General features: G+C 51.7%; 1 protein-coding gene and 6 non-coding genes across 7 annotated transcripts in view; 4 read left to right on the forward strand and 3 right to left on the reverse strand.

The window, feature by feature from the left end:
• The window catches only part of LOC120375640 (zinc finger protein 850-like), a gene marked incomplete at its 3' end in the record, with an annotated part of 811,498 nt that overhangs the window by 696,438 nt on the left and 98,689 nt on the right, over nucleotides 1–16,371 (forward strand). The gene's annotated exons all lie outside the window — the stretch shown is intronic.
• On the forward strand, nucleotides 632–703 carry TRNAE-UUC. Its single transcript has one exon. It is a non-coding gene; the product is annotated as a tRNA-Glu (tRNA).
• On the reverse strand, nucleotides 4,412–4,575 carry LOC120376290. Its single transcript, XR_005587189.1, has one exon. It is a non-coding gene; the product is annotated as a U1 spliceosomal RNA (small nuclear RNA).
• On the forward strand, nucleotides 7,934–8,049 carry LOC120375976. Its single transcript, XR_005586904.1, has one exon. It is a non-coding gene; the product is annotated as a U5 spliceosomal RNA (small nuclear RNA).
• LOC120376195 lies at nucleotides 9,795–9,958 on the reverse strand. Its single transcript, XR_005587102.1, has one exon. It is a non-coding gene; the product is annotated as a U1 spliceosomal RNA (small nuclear RNA).
• Nucleotides 13,669–13,784, forward strand: LOC120375977. The gene has a single exon (XR_005586905.1). It is a non-coding gene; the product is annotated as a U5 spliceosomal RNA (small nuclear RNA).
• On the reverse strand, nucleotides 15,590–15,753 carry LOC120376226. The gene has a single exon (XR_005587131.1). It is a non-coding gene; the product is annotated as a U1 spliceosomal RNA (small nuclear RNA).

A 16,371-nucleotide genomic window follows, 5' to 3' on the forward strand; every position in this document is an offset into this window, starting at 1 on the left:
ATCACTCTCTCCCTTAGAGTCTCAGAGCATAACAGAATCCACTCTTTGTCCTCTCAACCAGCTGAGGCGGTCTCAGACCTTTAATACATCATGAAGACAAGACACATTGACAATTCCATGGTCCTAAGAGAGTTGAGTCTCTTCTAGCCCAGGCAAGAAAGGAAAAAAATAACCTTTCAGAAGCTGATTGCCCCCCACCCCCTGAGCAGCCATCTAGAGCTTCTCTACTTATTTCTATATCTTTGCCAGCGCTCAGTAGTTGAGATAACTGCTTCTTTCTCAAATCCTCCACCAGCCCTCTTCATTGGGATGGAGATTGCTTAAGGCTGACGATTCCACCACATCTTATTCATCCCTTGTACATTTCTGTAAGCCCATGGAGAGTAAAACAAGATAGCAACAAAACTGTTTTTTAAAAAAAAAAAAGACGTGGCCTCAATGTATAACAATACTGGAAATTGTTTTAATATGTTTTCTGTTTCTTTTTCATATCAGTGCTAAAAATAGGAAGGGAACCGTAAGGAAACGAAGAGCTCAGAGCTTGTGTTAACCTCCTTTGAAGACGAACGAATGGCCTCAGTGGGACAGAAAGTAGGCCTAGAAAGTTATGCCCAACCCCCCAAATGTCATATCCCTGGTGGTCTAGTGGTTAGGATTTGGTGCTTTCACCGCCATGGCCCGGGTTCAATTCCTGCTCAGGGAGTTACCCTCTTCAACAAAAGTCTACCTTGTCTTCCTTGCTTGGAGTTCAACCGGAAGAATGCAACTTCCTGGTCTCCTTCAGAATGCTTGGAAACTCTTTAGAGGCCATGGGGAAAGCAAAGCTTCCAACTACTACAATATGGCTATCTGCCCCTTAAAGCCCAGCCTCTGCACCCTTTTACACAAATACACTTACTTGTGCAAACAATTTAGTTTTTCCTTCTTACCGAGCCTAACCTAAATTAGAACAACATTGCCCTTTGACCCAAGATCTTTTTCTTTTCTTTTCATTTTTCTTGGTGAAACCAAACCAAACCAAACCAAACAATCATTTTGGGTCCACCAAAATATTTCACTAAATATAATATTCATCCAAAAACCTTTCACCCAGCGCTATATACAAGTCTTTGGAAGTAACACCCCGGAGAAAGATCATTAAGCTTTTCCATCCTAAGATCTAGTCGCTGAAGGCTTCTGAGCATGGGCTATGGGCCTTTCACCTCTAGGCCAGTGGTTACCTTCTTGCTCAGGTGGCTACTGATGAAAGGCAACGTGGTTTAGTGGCAGATCCATTTCAGCCTCCCTCTTCCAATGTCTACAGGAGGATGTTTGTTTCGCATTGCATCTAAGAATCAAATCAATTCTCTTGAAACCTCAACCTGGAATCAAGGCGATTGTCGGTCAAGGAATAATGCATGCAACAACTCACGAGCTTGTCATAAACTCTAAACACGTTTTTATAAAGCTAATGCCTGTTTTAACAACACTAACAAACAGGTGAGCAAGACTAGTTTCCAGCCATGAGTTTGTCACTTTTCAGTAAGGCCTAGGGGCCTTGGCATGAGCTGGCACCTGGTCTGCCAGTGTCAGAAGAGGATCTGCCCTCTCTTATCCCCAGGTGTCTGTACTGGGAGCAGTACTGTTCAACTTATTCATAAATGATCTCGGGAAAGGGCTAAACAGTGAGGTGGCAAAATTTGCAGATGATACAAAATTGCTCAAGAGAGTTAAGTCCCAGGCAGACTGCCAAGAGCCACAAAGAGATCTCACAAAACTGGGTGACGGGACAACTGAATGGCAGATGAACATCGGTGCTCATAAGTGCAAAGTAATGCACATTGGCAAACATAATCCCAACTATCCCTATAAAACGATGGGGTCTAAATTAGCTGTTACCACTCGAGAAAGAGATCTGGAAGTCGTTGTGGATAGTTCTCTGAAAACATCCACTCAATGTGCAGCGGAGCATTGGGAATCGTTAAGAAAGGGACAGGTAATAAGACAGAAACTATCATAGCGCCTCAATATCAATCCATGGTACGCCCACATCTTGAATACTGCATCGTGATGTGGTCGCCCCAATCTCGAAAAAGATATATGGGAATGGGAAAGATTCAGAAATGGACAACAAAGATGATGAGGGGATATGGACCAGCTTCCATCTAAGAAGAGATTCATAAGATTGGGACTTTTCATCTTGGAAAAGAGACGACTAAAGGGGGATACAAGGGAGGTCTATAAAACTATGACCGGCGTGGAGCAAGTAAATAAGGAAGAGTTATTTACTCCTTCTCACAACACACGAACTAGGGGTCACCAAATCAAATTAATAGGCAGCAGCTTTAAAACAAACAAAAGGAAGTCTTTCTTCATGCACCACACAGTCACCCTGTGGAACTCTTTGCCAGAGGATGTCGTGAAGGCCAAGACTATAAGAGGGTTCAAAAAAGCACTAGATAAATTCATGGAGGATAGGTCCATCTATGGCGCTTTGCCAGCGGTATCCCTAGCTAGGTATCCCTGTTTGCCAGAAGCGGGGCATGGGCGACAGGGGATGGAGCACTTGATGATTCCCTGTTCTGTTCATTCCCTCTGGGGCACCTGGCATTGGCCGCTGTCAGCAGACAGGATACTGGGCTAGGTCTTGGTAAATCAGACAGAACCCGTTCGACAAACCTCTTCATTTCCTTGTTATTGCCTGACTCCTTTAATTCATTTCCTTTTCCTTATTTCCCAGCAGACCGACTAGGCACCAGATTTGGGTGCTAGCAGAGGGACCTGACGAGCTCCTTCTTTTTGGCAGTGTTGAACTTGCCAGGGCACAGTCAGATTCTGGATGCTCATCTGAATGTAACGCCTAGCGCTCACTTTTATTTCTGTTTCGTAGCTCTTTTGGGCCATCGATCTTTGGTCTGACCCGTAGGATCCCTGCATTAGGAGAGAGGTCTAATTAAAGAGCCCATAAACCTTGGAAATCAAATGAAACCTGAAGTCCGTAGAAGACCTCGAAAGGCCCTTGGGGGGTGGAGTGCGAGCTGAGGAAGAGTTCCCTGCACAGCTTACCTCTCCATTCTCGTTTTCCTGTCCTGAGCGCAAAAGCCAGGAAGCAGCTCCGGGTAGGTAGGGGATACCATATGTGTGCAGTGGTTAGACAGGAAACAGCAAGGAACTGGACTCGTATGGAGTGAAACTGTAAGCATCTTCTGTATGCCTGATGACTGCAGGTTTGAGAGAGTTATGTGGGAAGTGGAGGTTTTCGGTGGCTTTCAGAGGAAATGTAATGGAAAGGCAGCCGAAAGTGGAATCCCAGGTTTTTAAACAATCCTCCACTAACACACCAAACAGCTCAGGTCTAGTTACTCATTGAAAATTAGAATAAAGTTACAGCAAGATTTCATCATAAATGAAGTCAAACCCTAAAGATTTCAGAACACAACCGCTATAAGGAGCCACGAGGGAAGCAATACAAAGTCAACCTTGCCTCAGAGAAAGGCAGTTAAACAATTTCTCTTTTTTAAAGCAGCATAATCTCCCCAAACAGAAGGGCACTGTTCCCGGAGAAGGGTCCTGGAGAGGGTTTTCCTCGTTGGTGCCGGCCATCCACCTCCCCGAAAGGCGGGAGCTAGGTCGATGGAAGAATTCTTCCGACCAAGGCGCGGACTGATGTAGCCGCGCCGATTTACGTTCCCCGTGCAGCCCAGGCCCGAGGGTCGGTGCGTGCTGAACAGTTAAGTCAAAACAGCTCCGTCCGTCAGAGGTGTGCAAAAGGGAAAACCCGCTCCTGGGCGACGCGACCATGCCGCCCTAACCCGCAGCGTAGCTAAGGGCATTCGGGGAGGCGGCGGGTGTGCCTCAAGCGACGGAAAACCCTCCTCCAGCACGGGGTTGTGACAGCCTAGTCTCCGTAGCACAGACAGGGTGGCCACCAAGAGACAGGAACAGACAGCGAAAGCCAAAGCGGCCCCAGGGCAGGGGGTGAGGCTGCCTGTTGGACGAGGGGACCAGGTGGGACAGGCATTTTGGACAGGCCGTCCTCCCGTCAAAGGAGGAAGAGCCCGAGAAGAAGGGGCGGGAAGAAGCTACAAGCAGGGAAAGAAGCAGAGCAGACAGGCAGGCAGGCAGGCAGCTCCCCTTAAAGCCAAAGAAGGCACTGGTCCAAGCCCCACAAAAGCAGACTAGAGAGCAGATCAGCTGCAAAAGACCAGGGAAAACCAAGAACACAGAGAGCCTTATAAGACCCAAGTAAAGTTTCAGAGCTGAGCTTTGCTTACAAGGAGGAATGTGTGACAAAGATGCCTAGAAGTACAGGGCCTGTGGAAAAGAGCACTCCCAAAGGCCCAGACTAACAACTGCTTTCCTGAGAGTCTGCTTTGCAGTGCACTAAGCTTAAAGAACCCACTGTCAGTTTCCTGTTGTTAAAACCAATGGCCAGGGAAGAGCACAAACGCGGCTCCCCACTATCACAAATTATGCAGTCAAGTTTCCGGCATTTAGAGAAATCACAGGGGTCGGCACACCCACAGTGTAATGGATGAGCCTCATCCTAGGAAAACCACCTTTATGATCATGGTATCTCCCCTGCCAGGTAAGTATGAGGTCCTGCTGCCCGGCCGCCGCCTGCCCTCGCTCGCCCCGCACTTATAACAGACGGGCGGACGCCGCGCCCCACCGCCGGCCTCGTCCACACCGGCCCCCACTGCCGACATCTGCCCCGACGCGGCCCCCGGAGACCGTCCCTTCCCCACGCCGAGCTCCCGGTGCCAAAGTCGGGCCCTGCCTGGCAGCCTGCATCCGCTCCCACAATGCTCTGCTCGCACACAGATCTGCATACCTGCTCACGCGGCTCCGCCCCTCTGCTCGGGCCCCTCCCCCTACCCGCCCGGGCCGCCGCTCTTGCGTGCTCAGCTCTTTGAGCTCAGATGGGGACTAAAATCGCCCTATACTCTGTATGTCACCCCTGATGACCAATATCTGACATTTCAACTCTCTGTATCGTTCATTTTCAAATATTTTCTAATAAACTTTTAAATCTTGGCCTATCCAAGGCCGTGATCAAGTGTCTTGGTGTTTTTGGTCTTTTGGCCTCGAGATGAAAACCTTGTCTGTGTCTTGGGAACCTTGAGGTAAAAAATTATCTAAGTTGTAGCGGGTCCCGTCCCGGGAAGCCAGGCCATCAGAGAGACGACGTGGCCCACCTGCTGCTGGAGAAAGAGTGCAGCTTGCATTTCGCTTCTCTCTCGCTCTCTCTCGCTCTCTCCCCACCGGAAGTTGGTCCAATACAAGAATGACCTCCCCTGCCTTGTCTCACGTCAGTTTCTCCTCAGGGCAGAAGGTCGGGTGTTGTCAGCCACTCTCCAGAAACTGGACGGCCACTCGATCCCTTTTGTTACCTGCCAAGTGAAGCTGAGTGCACTGGCAGGCAGCGCCTTTTGAAGAAGTGGAAGATTGGACAAATGACCAGGGAGGAGTATAAAAATATTGCTCAGGCACGCAGGAGTGAAATCAGGAAGGGCAACTCACGCTTGGAGTTGCAGCTAGCAAGAGATGTTAAGAGTAACAACAAGAAGGGTTTCTTCAGGGAGGTTAGCAACAAGAAGAAAGTCAAGGAAAGTGTGGGCCCCTTACAGAATGAGGGAGGCGACCTTGTGACAGAGGATGTGGAAAAAGCTAATGTACTCAATGCTTCCCCACCCTCCCCCTTCGTGATTTTGTCTTCACGAACAAAATCAGCTCCCAGACTGCTGCTCTGGGCAGCACAGCATGGAGAGGAGGTGACCAGCCCTCTGTGGAGAAAGAAGTGCTTCGGGACTATTTAGAAAAGCTGGATGAGCACAAATCCATGGGGCCGGATGCGCTGCATCCGAGGGTGCTAAAGGAGTTGGCGGGTGTGATTGCAGAGCCACTGGTCATTATCTTTGAAACTTCATGGCCATTGGGGGAGGTCCCAAGTGACTGGGAAAAGGCTAATGTAGTGCCCATCTTTAAAAGAGGGAAGAAAGAAGGAGGATCCGGGGAACTACAGGCCAGTCAGCCTCACCTCAGTCCCTGGAAAAATCATGGAGCAGGTCCTCAAGGAATCAATTCTGAAGCACTTAGAGGAGAGGCAAGTGATCAGGAGTGGTCAGCATGGATTCAGCAAGGGCAAGTCACGCCTGACTAACCTAATTGCCTTCTGTGAGGAGAGAACTGGGTCTGTGGATGAGGGAAAAGCAATGGATGTGTTCTTCCTTGACTTTAGCAAAGTTTTTGATACGGTCTCCCACAGTATTCTTGTCGGCAAGTTCAAGAAGTTTGGGCTGGATGAATGGACTATAAGGTGGACTATAAGCTGGCTAGGTCCTCGGGCTCAACGGGTAGTGATCAATGGCTCCACGTCTAATTGGCAGCCGGTCTCAAGCGGCGTGCCCCAAGGCTCGGTCCTGGGGCCGGTTGTGTACAATATCTTCGTTAAGGATCTGGAGGATGGTGTGGACTGCACTCTCAGCAAGTTTGCAGATGACGCTAAACTGGGAGGAGCGGTCGATACGCTGGAGGGTACGGATAGGCTACAGAGGGACCTAGACAAATTGGAGGATTGGGCTGAAAGAAACCTGATGAGGTTCAACAAGGACAAGTGCCCGGTCCTGCACTTAGGACGGAAGAATCCCGTGCACTGCTCCAGACTAGGGACCGAATGGCTAGGCAGCAGTTCTGCAGAAAAGGACCTAGGGGTTACAGTGGACGAGAAGCTGGATATGAGTCGACAGCGTGCCCTTGTTGCCAAGAAGGCTAACGGCATTTTGGACTGTATACGTAGGGGCATTGCCAGCAGATCGAGGGATGTGGTCGTTCCCTTCTCTTCGACGTTGGTGAGGCCTCATCTGGAGTACCGTGTCCGGTTTTGGCCCCACACTGCAAGAAGGATGTGGAAAAACTGAAAAGAGTCCAGCATAGGGCAACAAAAGTGATTAGGGGGCTGGAAGACATGATTTATGAGGAGAGGCTGAGGGAACTGGGATTGTTTAGTCTGCAGAAGAGAAGAATGAGGGGGGAGTTGATCGCTGCTTTCAACTACCTGAAAGGGGTTCCAAAGAGGATGGATCTAGACTGTTCTCAGGGGCACCAGATGACAGAACGAGGAGCAATGGTCCCAAGTTGCGGTGGGGAAGGTTTAGGTTGGATCTTAGGAAAACCCTTTTTCACTAGGAGGGTGGTGAAGCACTGGAATGGGTTCCCTAGGGAGGTGGTGGAATCTCCTTCCTGAGAGGTTTTTAAGGTCAGCCTTGACAAAGCCCTGGCTGGGATGATTTAGTTGGGGATTGGGTTGGACTAGACGACCTCCTGAGGTCCTTCCAACCCTGATATTCCATGATTTGAAGCTGTTCCGTGTATCAAGGTGAGCTGCAGCTCAGCGAACCCCAAGGATCTGAGCGAGGCGAGCTACTTTGCAGCAGAGGCAGACCAAGCAGCAGGTACAACGCGGGTCGCACTCCCGGCCGGCAGATAGAATCTCATGTGCGAGATCCCGGCTCCTGTTACTTTGCAAAGTGTGTGCATTTGCTCCGGGTTTTAGCTGTGGGCCAAGTGCCCTCTGGCTTCTCGTCCGGGCTCCGTCCTCCATGCGCCTGGGCATCAGCGGGACTGTCTCAGGAGAGCAGCTGCCCCATCCCAATCTCCGCCCAGCCGGGGAAGGAGCAGAGGCAGCCCGGAGAAAAGACTCCTTTGAGCGCGGAGACGGCCGGAGCATCTTATTTGCATAGCCACAGTGCACTGCGTGCAGCGAAGCGAGTCCCTGGTCGAGGGGCTGGTTTTGCTCCCTGTGTCCCCGGTTTCGATGATCCAACTCGGGCTGCCAATCGGTTCAATTCCATTTCCTCTGAAAGCTAGCGGTGTAGCGGGCTGGGAGAGTCGTCACCCTGACTTTTGGGAGCGTAGGCGGTTGCCCCGGCAGCGCCTCTGCCACGTGTTCTACATACTCTGCTTTCTCTTCAGTTCGTATAAATCTTTCGCCTTTTACTAAAGATTTCCGTGGAGAGGAATGTTGATGAGTTTGTAGCCAATTTTTTAAGGCTTTGCTTTGGCAAGGCTGTTGCCTGCTGTGAGAAAAACAGAAGAGTGCTTCCTGAGCTGGTGTCACTGGCTGAAGCTTTTCTATAGTATGAAAAAAGTATAGTAGGGGGCACCTGGCATTGGCTGCTGTCAGCAGACAGGATACTGGGCTAGGTCTTTAACTTGGACGGGTAGCTGGGAAGACAGTCAATCAGACAGAACCCGTTCGACAAACCTTTCAATTTCCTTGTTATTGCCTGACTCCTTTAATTCTTTTTCTTTTCCTTATTTCCCAGCAGACCGACTAGCCACCAGATTTGGGTGCTAGCAGAGGGACCTGACGAGCTCCTTCTTTTGGGCAGCGTTGAACATGCCAGGGCACAGTCAGCTTCTGGATGCTCATCTGAATGTAACGCCTAGCTCTCACCTTTATTTCTGTTTCTTAGCACTTTTGGGCCATCCATCTTTGGTCTGACCCGTAGGATCCCTGCATTAGGAGAGATGGCTAATTAATGAGCCCATAAACCTTGGAAATCAAATGAAACCTGAAGTCCGTAGAAGACCTCGAAAGGCCCTTGGGGGGTGGAGTGCGAGCTGAGGAAGAGTTCCCTGCACAGCTTACCTCTCCATTCTCGTTTTCCTGTCCTGAGCGCAAAAGCCAGGAAGCAGCTCCGGGTAGGGAGGGGATACCATATGTGTGCAGTGGTTAGACAGGAAACAGCAAGGAACTGGACTCGTATGGAGTGAAACTGTAAGCATCTTCTGTATGCCTGATGACTGCAGGTTTGAGAGAGTTATGTGGGAAGTGGAGGCTTTCGGTGGGCTTTCAGAGGAAATGTAATGGAAAGGCAGCCGAAAGTGGAATCCCAGGTTTTTAAACAATCCTCCACTAACACACCAAACAGCTCAGGTCTAGTTACTCATTGAAAATTAGAATAAAGTTACAGCAAGATTTCATCATAAATGAAGTCAAACCCTAAAGATTTCAGAACACAACTGCTATAAGGAGCCACGAGGGAAGCAATACAAAGTCAACCTTGCCTCAGAGAAAGGCAGTTAAACAATTTCTCTTTTTTAAAGCAGCATAATCTCCCCAAACGGAAGGGCACTGTTCCCGGAGAAGGGTCCTGGAGAGGGTTTTCCTCGTTGGTGCCGGCCATCCACCTCCCCGAAAGGCGGGAGCTAGGTCGACGGAAGAATTCTTCCGACCAAGGCGCGGACTGATGTAGCCGTGCCGATTTACGTTCCCCGTGCAGCCCAGGCCCGAGGGTCGGTGCGTGCTGAACAGTTAAGTCAAAACAGCTCCGTCCGTCAGAGGTGTGCAAAAGCCAAAGCGGCCCCAGGGCAGGGGGCGAGGCTGCCTGTTGGACGAGGAGACCGGGTGGGACAGGCGTTTTGGACAGGCCGTCCTCCCGTCAAAAGAGGAAGAGCCCGAGAAGAAGGGCCAGGCAAGAAGCTACAAGCAGGGAAAGAAGCAGAGCAGGCAGGCAGCTCCCCTTAGAGCCAAGGAAGGCACCGGTCCAAGCCCCCCAAAAGCAGACTAGAGAGCAGATCAGCTGCAAAAGACTAGGGAAAGCCAAGAACACAGAGAGACCCAAGCAAAGTTTCAGAGCTGAGCTTTGCTTACAAGGAGGAACGTGTGACAAAGATACCTAGAAGTACAGGGCCTGTGGAAAGAGCACTCCCAAAGACCCAGAATAACAGCTGTTTTCCTGAGAATCTGCTTGGCAGTGCACTAAGCCTAAACAGCCCACTATCGGTTGTCTGTTGTTCAAACCAATCACCAGGGGAGAGCGCGAACGCAGTCCCCCACTACCACAAATTATGCAGTCGAGTTTCCCGCATTTGGGGAAATGGCAAGGGTCAGCACACCCGCAGTGCAATGGATGAGTCTCACCCTGGGAAAACCACCTTCGTGATCATGGTATCTCCCCTGCCAGGTAAGTATGAGTTCCTGCTGCCCGGCCGCCGCCCGCCCTCGCTCGCCCCGCACTTATAACACACGGGCGGACCGCGCCCCACCGCCGGCCTCGCCCACACCGGCCCCACTGCCGACAGCTGCCCGACCTGGCCCCGGAGACCGTCCCTTCCCCACGCCGAGCTCCCGGTGCCAAAGTCGGGCCCTGCCTGGCAGCCTGCGTCCGCTCCCACGATGCTCTGCTCGCACACAGATCTGCATACCTGCTCACGCGACTCCGCCCCTCCGCTCGGGCCCCTCCCCCTGCCCGCCGGGGCCGCCGCTCTTGCGTGCTCAGCTCTTTGAGCTCAGATGGGGTGTAGTGCTCAGATCGAGTGCGACAGACCTTAACTTTGCCATGTGAGGGTCATTCTAGCCCCATTACCTGGCTTGCTTATTTATACCTACGACTGTCTTTAACTGTTGTATGCGTGATGTACCCTCACTGCTTGCTGACTGTAATCGCTGACTGATCGCTTCTCGGACTTCTGGGTAAGATCAAGTGTGAACTCACCCACAGTATACCCCACATTGGGGACATTGCACACTGTATAAGTTATGTGCTGTCCAATACCAAAGTACTAGCATCCCCCTATACTCTGTATGTCACCCCTGATGACCAGTAACTGATGTTACAAACTCTCTGTATTATCTATTCTTAAACATTTTCTAATAAACATTTAAAACTAAAATTGCCCTATACTCTGTATGTCACCCCCGATGACCAATATCTGACATTTCAACTCTCTGTATGGTTCATTTTCAAATATTTTCTAATAAACTTTTAAATCTTGGCCTATCCAAGTGCTTGGCCGTGATCAAGTGTCTTGATGTTTTTGGTCTTTTGGCCTCGAGATGAAAACCTTGTCTGTGTCTTGGGAACCTTGAGGTAAAAAATTATCTAGGTTGTAGCGGGTCCCGTCCCGGGAAGCCAGGCCATCAGAGAGACGACGTGGCCCACCTGCTGCTGGGGAAAGAGTGCAGCTTGCATTTCGCTTCTCTCTCGCTCTCTCCCCACCGGAAGTTGGTCCAATACAAGAATGACCTCCCCTGCCTTGTCTCACGTCAGTTTCTCCTCAGGGCAGAAGGTCGGGTGTTGTCAGCCACTCTCCAGAAACTGGACGGCCACTCGATCCCTTTTGTTACCTGCCAAGTGAGGCTGAGTGCACTGGCAGGCAGCGCCGTTTGAAGAAGTGGAAGATTGGACAAATGACCAGGGAGGAGTATAAAAATATTGCTCAGGCACGCAGGAGTGAAATCAGGAAGGGCAACTCACGCTTGGAGTTGCAGCTATTAAGAGATGTTAAGAGTAACAACAAGAAGGGTTTCTTCAGGGAGGTTAGCAACAAGAAGAAAGTCAAGGAAAGTGTGGGCCCCTTACAGAATGAGGGAGGCGACCTAGTGACAGAGGTTGTTTAAATAGGTAATGTACTCAATGCTTCCCACCTCCCCTTCGTGATTTTGTCTTCACGAACAAAATCAGCTCCCAGACTGCTGCTCTGGGCAGCACAGCATGGAGAGGAGGTGACCAGCCCTCTGTGGAGAAAGAAGTGCTTCGGGACTATTTAGAAAAGCTGGATGAGCACAAATCCATGGGGCCGGATGCGCTGCATCCGAGGGTGCTAAAGGAGTTGGCGGGTGTGATTGCAGAGCCACTGGTCATTATCTTTGAAAATTCATGGCCATTGGGGGAGGTCCCAAATGACTGGGAAAAGGCTAATGTAGTGCCCATCTTTAAAAGAGGGAAGAAAGAAGGAGGATCCGGGAACTACAGGCCAGTCAGCCTCACCTCAGTCCCTGGAAAAATCATGGAGCAGGTCCTCAAGGAATCAATTCTGAAGCACTTAGAGGAGAGGCAAGTGATCAGGAGCGGTCAGCATGGATTCAGCAAGGGCAAGTCACGCCTGACTAACCTAATTGCCTTCTGTGAGGAGAGAACTGGGTCTGTGGATGAGGGAAAAGCAATGGATGTGTTCTTCCTTGACTTTAGCAAAGTTTTGATACGGTCTCCACAGTATTCTTGTCGGCAAGTTCAAGAAGTTTGGGCTGGATGAATGGACTATAAGGTGGACTATAAGCTGGCTAGGTCCTCGGGCTCAACGGGTAGTGATCAATGGCTCCACGTCTAATTGGCAGCCGGTCTCAAGCGGCGTGCCGCAAGGCTCGGTCCTGGGGCCGGTTGTGTACAATATCTTCGTTAAGGATCTGGAGGATGGCGTGGACTGCACTCTCAGCAAGTTTGCAGATGACGCTAAACTGGGAGGAGCGGTCGATACGCTGGAGGGTACGGATAGGCTACAGAGGGACCTAGACAAATTGGAGGATTGGGCTGAAAGAAACCTGATGAGGTTCAACAAGGACAAGTGCCCAGTCCTGCCCTTAGGACGGAAGAATCCCGTGCACTGCTCCAGACTAGGGACCGAATGGCTAGGCAGCAGTTCTGCAGAACAGGACCTCGAGGTTACAGTGGAAGAGAAGCTGGATATGAGTCGACAGCGTGCCCTTGTTGCCAAGAAGGCTAACGGCATTTTGGACTGTATACATAGGGGCATTGCCAGCAGATCGAGGGATGTGGTCGTTCCGTCTCTTCGACGTTGGTGAGGCCTCATCTGGATTACCGTGTCCGGTTATGGGCCCCACACTGCAAGAAGGATGTGGAAAACTGAAAAGAGTCCAGCATAGGGCAACAAAAGTGATTAGGGGGCTGGAAGACATGATTTATGAGGAGAGGCTGAGGGAACTGGGATTGTTTAGTCTGCAGAAGAGAAGAATGAGGGGGGAGTTGATCGCTGCTTTCAACTACCTGAAAGGGGGTTCCAAAGAGGATGGATCTAGACTGTTCTCAGGGGCACCAGATGACAGAACGAGGAGCAATGGTCCCAAGTTGCGGTGGGGAAGGTTTAGGTTGGATCTTAGGAAAACCCTTTTTCACTAGGAGGGTGGTGAAGCACTGGAATGGGTTCCTAGGGAGGTGGTGGAATCTCCTTCCTGAGAGGTTTTTAAGGTCAGCCTTGACAAAGCCCTGGCTGGGATGATTTAGTTGGGGATTGGGTTGGACTAGATGACCTCCTGAGGTCCCTTCCAACCCTGATATTCCATGATTTGAAGCTGTTCCCGTGTATCAAGGTGAGCTGCAGCTCAGCGAACCCCAAGGATCTGAGCGAGGCGAGCTACTTTGCAGCAGAGGCAGACCAAGCAGCAGGTACAACGCGGGTCGCACTCGGCCGGCAGATAGAATCTCATGTGCGAGATCCCGGCTCCTGTTACTTTGCAAAGTGTGTGCGTTTGCTCCGGGTTTTAGCTGTGGGCCAAGTGCCCTCTGGCTTCTCGTCCGGGCTCCGTCCTCCATGCGCCTGGGCATCAGCGGGACTGTCTCAGGAGAGCAGCTGCCCCATCCCAATCTCCGCCCAGCCGGGGAAGGAGCAGAGGCAGCCCGGAGAAAAGACTCCTTTGAGCGCCGGAGACGGCCGGAGCATCTTATTTGCATAGCCACAGTGCACTGCGTGCAGCGAAGCGAGTCCCTGGTCGAGGGGCTGGTTTTGCTCCCTGTGTCCCCGGTTTCGATGATCCAACTCGGGCTGCCAATCGGTTCAATTCCATTTCCTCTGAAAGCTAGCGGTGTAGCGGGCTGGGAGAGTCGTCACCCTGACTTTTGGGAGCGTAGGCGGTTGCCCCGGCAGCGCCTCTGCCACATGTTCTACATACTCTGCTTTCTCTTCAGTTCGTATAAATCTTTCGCCTTTTACTAAAGATTTCCGTGGAGAGGAATGTTGATGAGTTTGTAGCCAATTTTTTAAGGCTTTGCTTTGGCAAGGCTGTTGCCTGCTGTAAGAAAAACAGAAGAGTGCTCCCTGAGCTGGTGTCACTGGCTGAAGCTTTTCTATAGTATGAAAAAAGTATAGTAGGGGGCACCTGGCATTGGCTGCTGTCAGCAGACAGGATACTGGGCTAGGTCTTTAACTTGGACAGGTAGCTGGGAAGACGGTCAATCAGACAGAACCCGTTCGACAAACCTTTCAATTTCCTTGTTATTGCCTGACTCCTTTAATTCTTTTTCTTTTCCTTATTTCCCAGCAGACCGACTAGCCACCAGATTTGGGTGCTAGCAGAGGGACCTGACGAGCTCCTTCTTTTGGGCAGCGTTGAACATGCCAGGGCACAGTCAGCTTCTGGATGCTCATCTGAATGTAACGCCTAGCTCTCACCTTTATTTCTGTTTCTTAGCACTTTTGGGCCATCCATCTTTGGTCTGACCCGTAGGATCCCTGCATTAGGAGAGATGGCTAATTAATGAGCCCATAAACCTTGGAAATCAAATGAAACCTGAAGTCCGTAGAAGACCTCGAAAGGCCCTTGGGGGGTGGAGTGCGAGCTGAGGAAGAGTTCCCTGCACAGCTTACCTCTCCATTCTCGTTTTCCTGTCCTGAGCGCAAAAGCCAGGAAGCAGCTCCGGGTAGGGAGGGGATACCATATGTGTGCAGTGGTTAGACAGGAAACAGCAAGGAACTGGACTCGTATGGAGTGAAACTGTAAGCATCTTCTGTATGCCTGATGACTGCAGGTTTGAGAGAGTTATGTGGGAAGTGGAGGCTTTCGGTGGGCTTTCAGAGGAAATGTAATGGAAAGGCAGCCGAAAGTGGAATCCCAGGTTTTTAAACAATCCTCCACTAACACGCCAAACAGCTCAGGTCTAGTTACTCATTGAAAATTAGAATAAAGTTACAGCAAGATTTCATCATAAATGAAGTCAAACCCTAAAGATTTCAGAACACAACTGCTATAAGGAGCCACGAGGGAAGCAATACAAAGTCAACCTTGCCTCAGAGCTAGGTGGACGGAAGAATTCTTCCGACCAAGTCGCGGACTGATGTAGCCGCGCCGATTTACGTTCCCCGTGCAGCCCAGGCCCGAGGGTCGGTGCGTGCTGAACAGTTAAGTCAAAACAGCTCCGTCCGTCAGAGGTGTGCAAAAGGGAAAACCCGCTCCTGGGCGACACGGCCACGCCGCCCTAACCCGCAGCGTAGCTAAAGGGCATTCGGGCAGGCAGTGGGTGGGCCTCAAGCGACGGAAAGCCCTCCTCCAGCATGGGGTTGTGACAGCCTAGTCTCCGTAGCACAGACAGGGTAGCCACCAAGAGACAGGAACAGACAGCGAAAGCCAAAGCGGCCCCAGGGCAGGGGGCGAAGCTGCCTGTTGGATGAGGAGACCAGGTGGGACAGGCGTTTTGGACAGGCCGTCCTCCCGTCAAAGGAGGAAGAGCCCGAGAAGAATGGCCGGGCAAGAAGCTACAAGCAGGGAAAGAAGCAGAGCAGGCAGGCAGGCAGGCAGGTCCCCATAGAGCCAAGGAAGGCACCGGTCCAAGCCCCCCAAAAGCAGACTAGAGAGCAGATCAGCTGCAAAAGACCAGGGAAAGCCAAGAACACAGAGAGACCCAAGTAAAGTTTCAGAGCTGAGCTTTGCTTACAAGGAGGAATGTGTGACAAAGATACCTAGAAGTACAGGGCCTGTGGAAAAGAGCACTCCCAAAGGCCCAGAATAACAACTGCTTTCCTAAGAATCTGCTTTGCAGTGCACTAAGCCTAAACAGCCCACTGTCAGTTGTGTGTTGTTCAAACCAATCAGCAGGGGAGAGCGTGAACGCAGTCCCCCACTACCACAAATTATGCAGTCAAGTTTCCCACATTTGGGGAAATGGCAGGGGTCAGCACACCCGCAGTGCAATGGATGAGCCTCACCCTGGGAAAACCACCTTTGTGATCATGGTATCTCTTCTGCCAGGTAAGTATGAGTTCCTGCTGCCCGGCCGCCGCCCGCCCTCGCTCGCCCCACACTTATAACACACGGGGCGGACCGCCGCACCCCCACCGACGGCCTCGCCCACACCGGCCCCCACTGCCGACAGCTGCCCCGACGCGGCCCCCGGAGACCGTCCCTTCCCCACCCCGAGCTCCCGGTGCCAAAGTCAGGCCCTGCCTGGCAGCCTGCATCCGCTCCCACGATTCTCTGCTCGCACACAGATCTGCATACCTGCTCACGCGGCTCCGCCCCTCCGCTCGGGCCCCTCCCCCTGCCCGCCCAGGCCGCCGCTCTTGCGTGCTCAGCTCTTTGAGCTCAGATGGGGTGTAGTGCTCAGATCGAGTGCGACAGACCTTAACTTAAGCCCCCTCCTCGCTCTCAAGTCCCCCACCTCGAGGAGGACCTGCGGCTCCCGAAGCCTCGGGGGGACACCCCCGGGGCCCTGGGCGGACGAGGAGTTTGTGGGACGACCGTTAAGCCTCACCCCGGAGAGTTTGGGGGACGACAGGGAAGCCTGCCCCGGAGATCCCGTGGAGGGGACAGTTAAGCCTCACCCCGGAGAGTCTGGGGGACGACAGGGAAGCCTGCCCCGGAGATCCCGTGGAGGG

This window comes from Mauremys reevesii, linkage group 12 (genome assembly GCF_016161935.1).
Source record: "Mauremys reevesii isolate NIE-2019 linkage group 12, ASM1616193v1, whole genome shotgun sequence".
NCBI lineage: Eukaryota > Metazoa > Chordata > Testudines > Geoemydidae > Mauremys > Mauremys reevesii.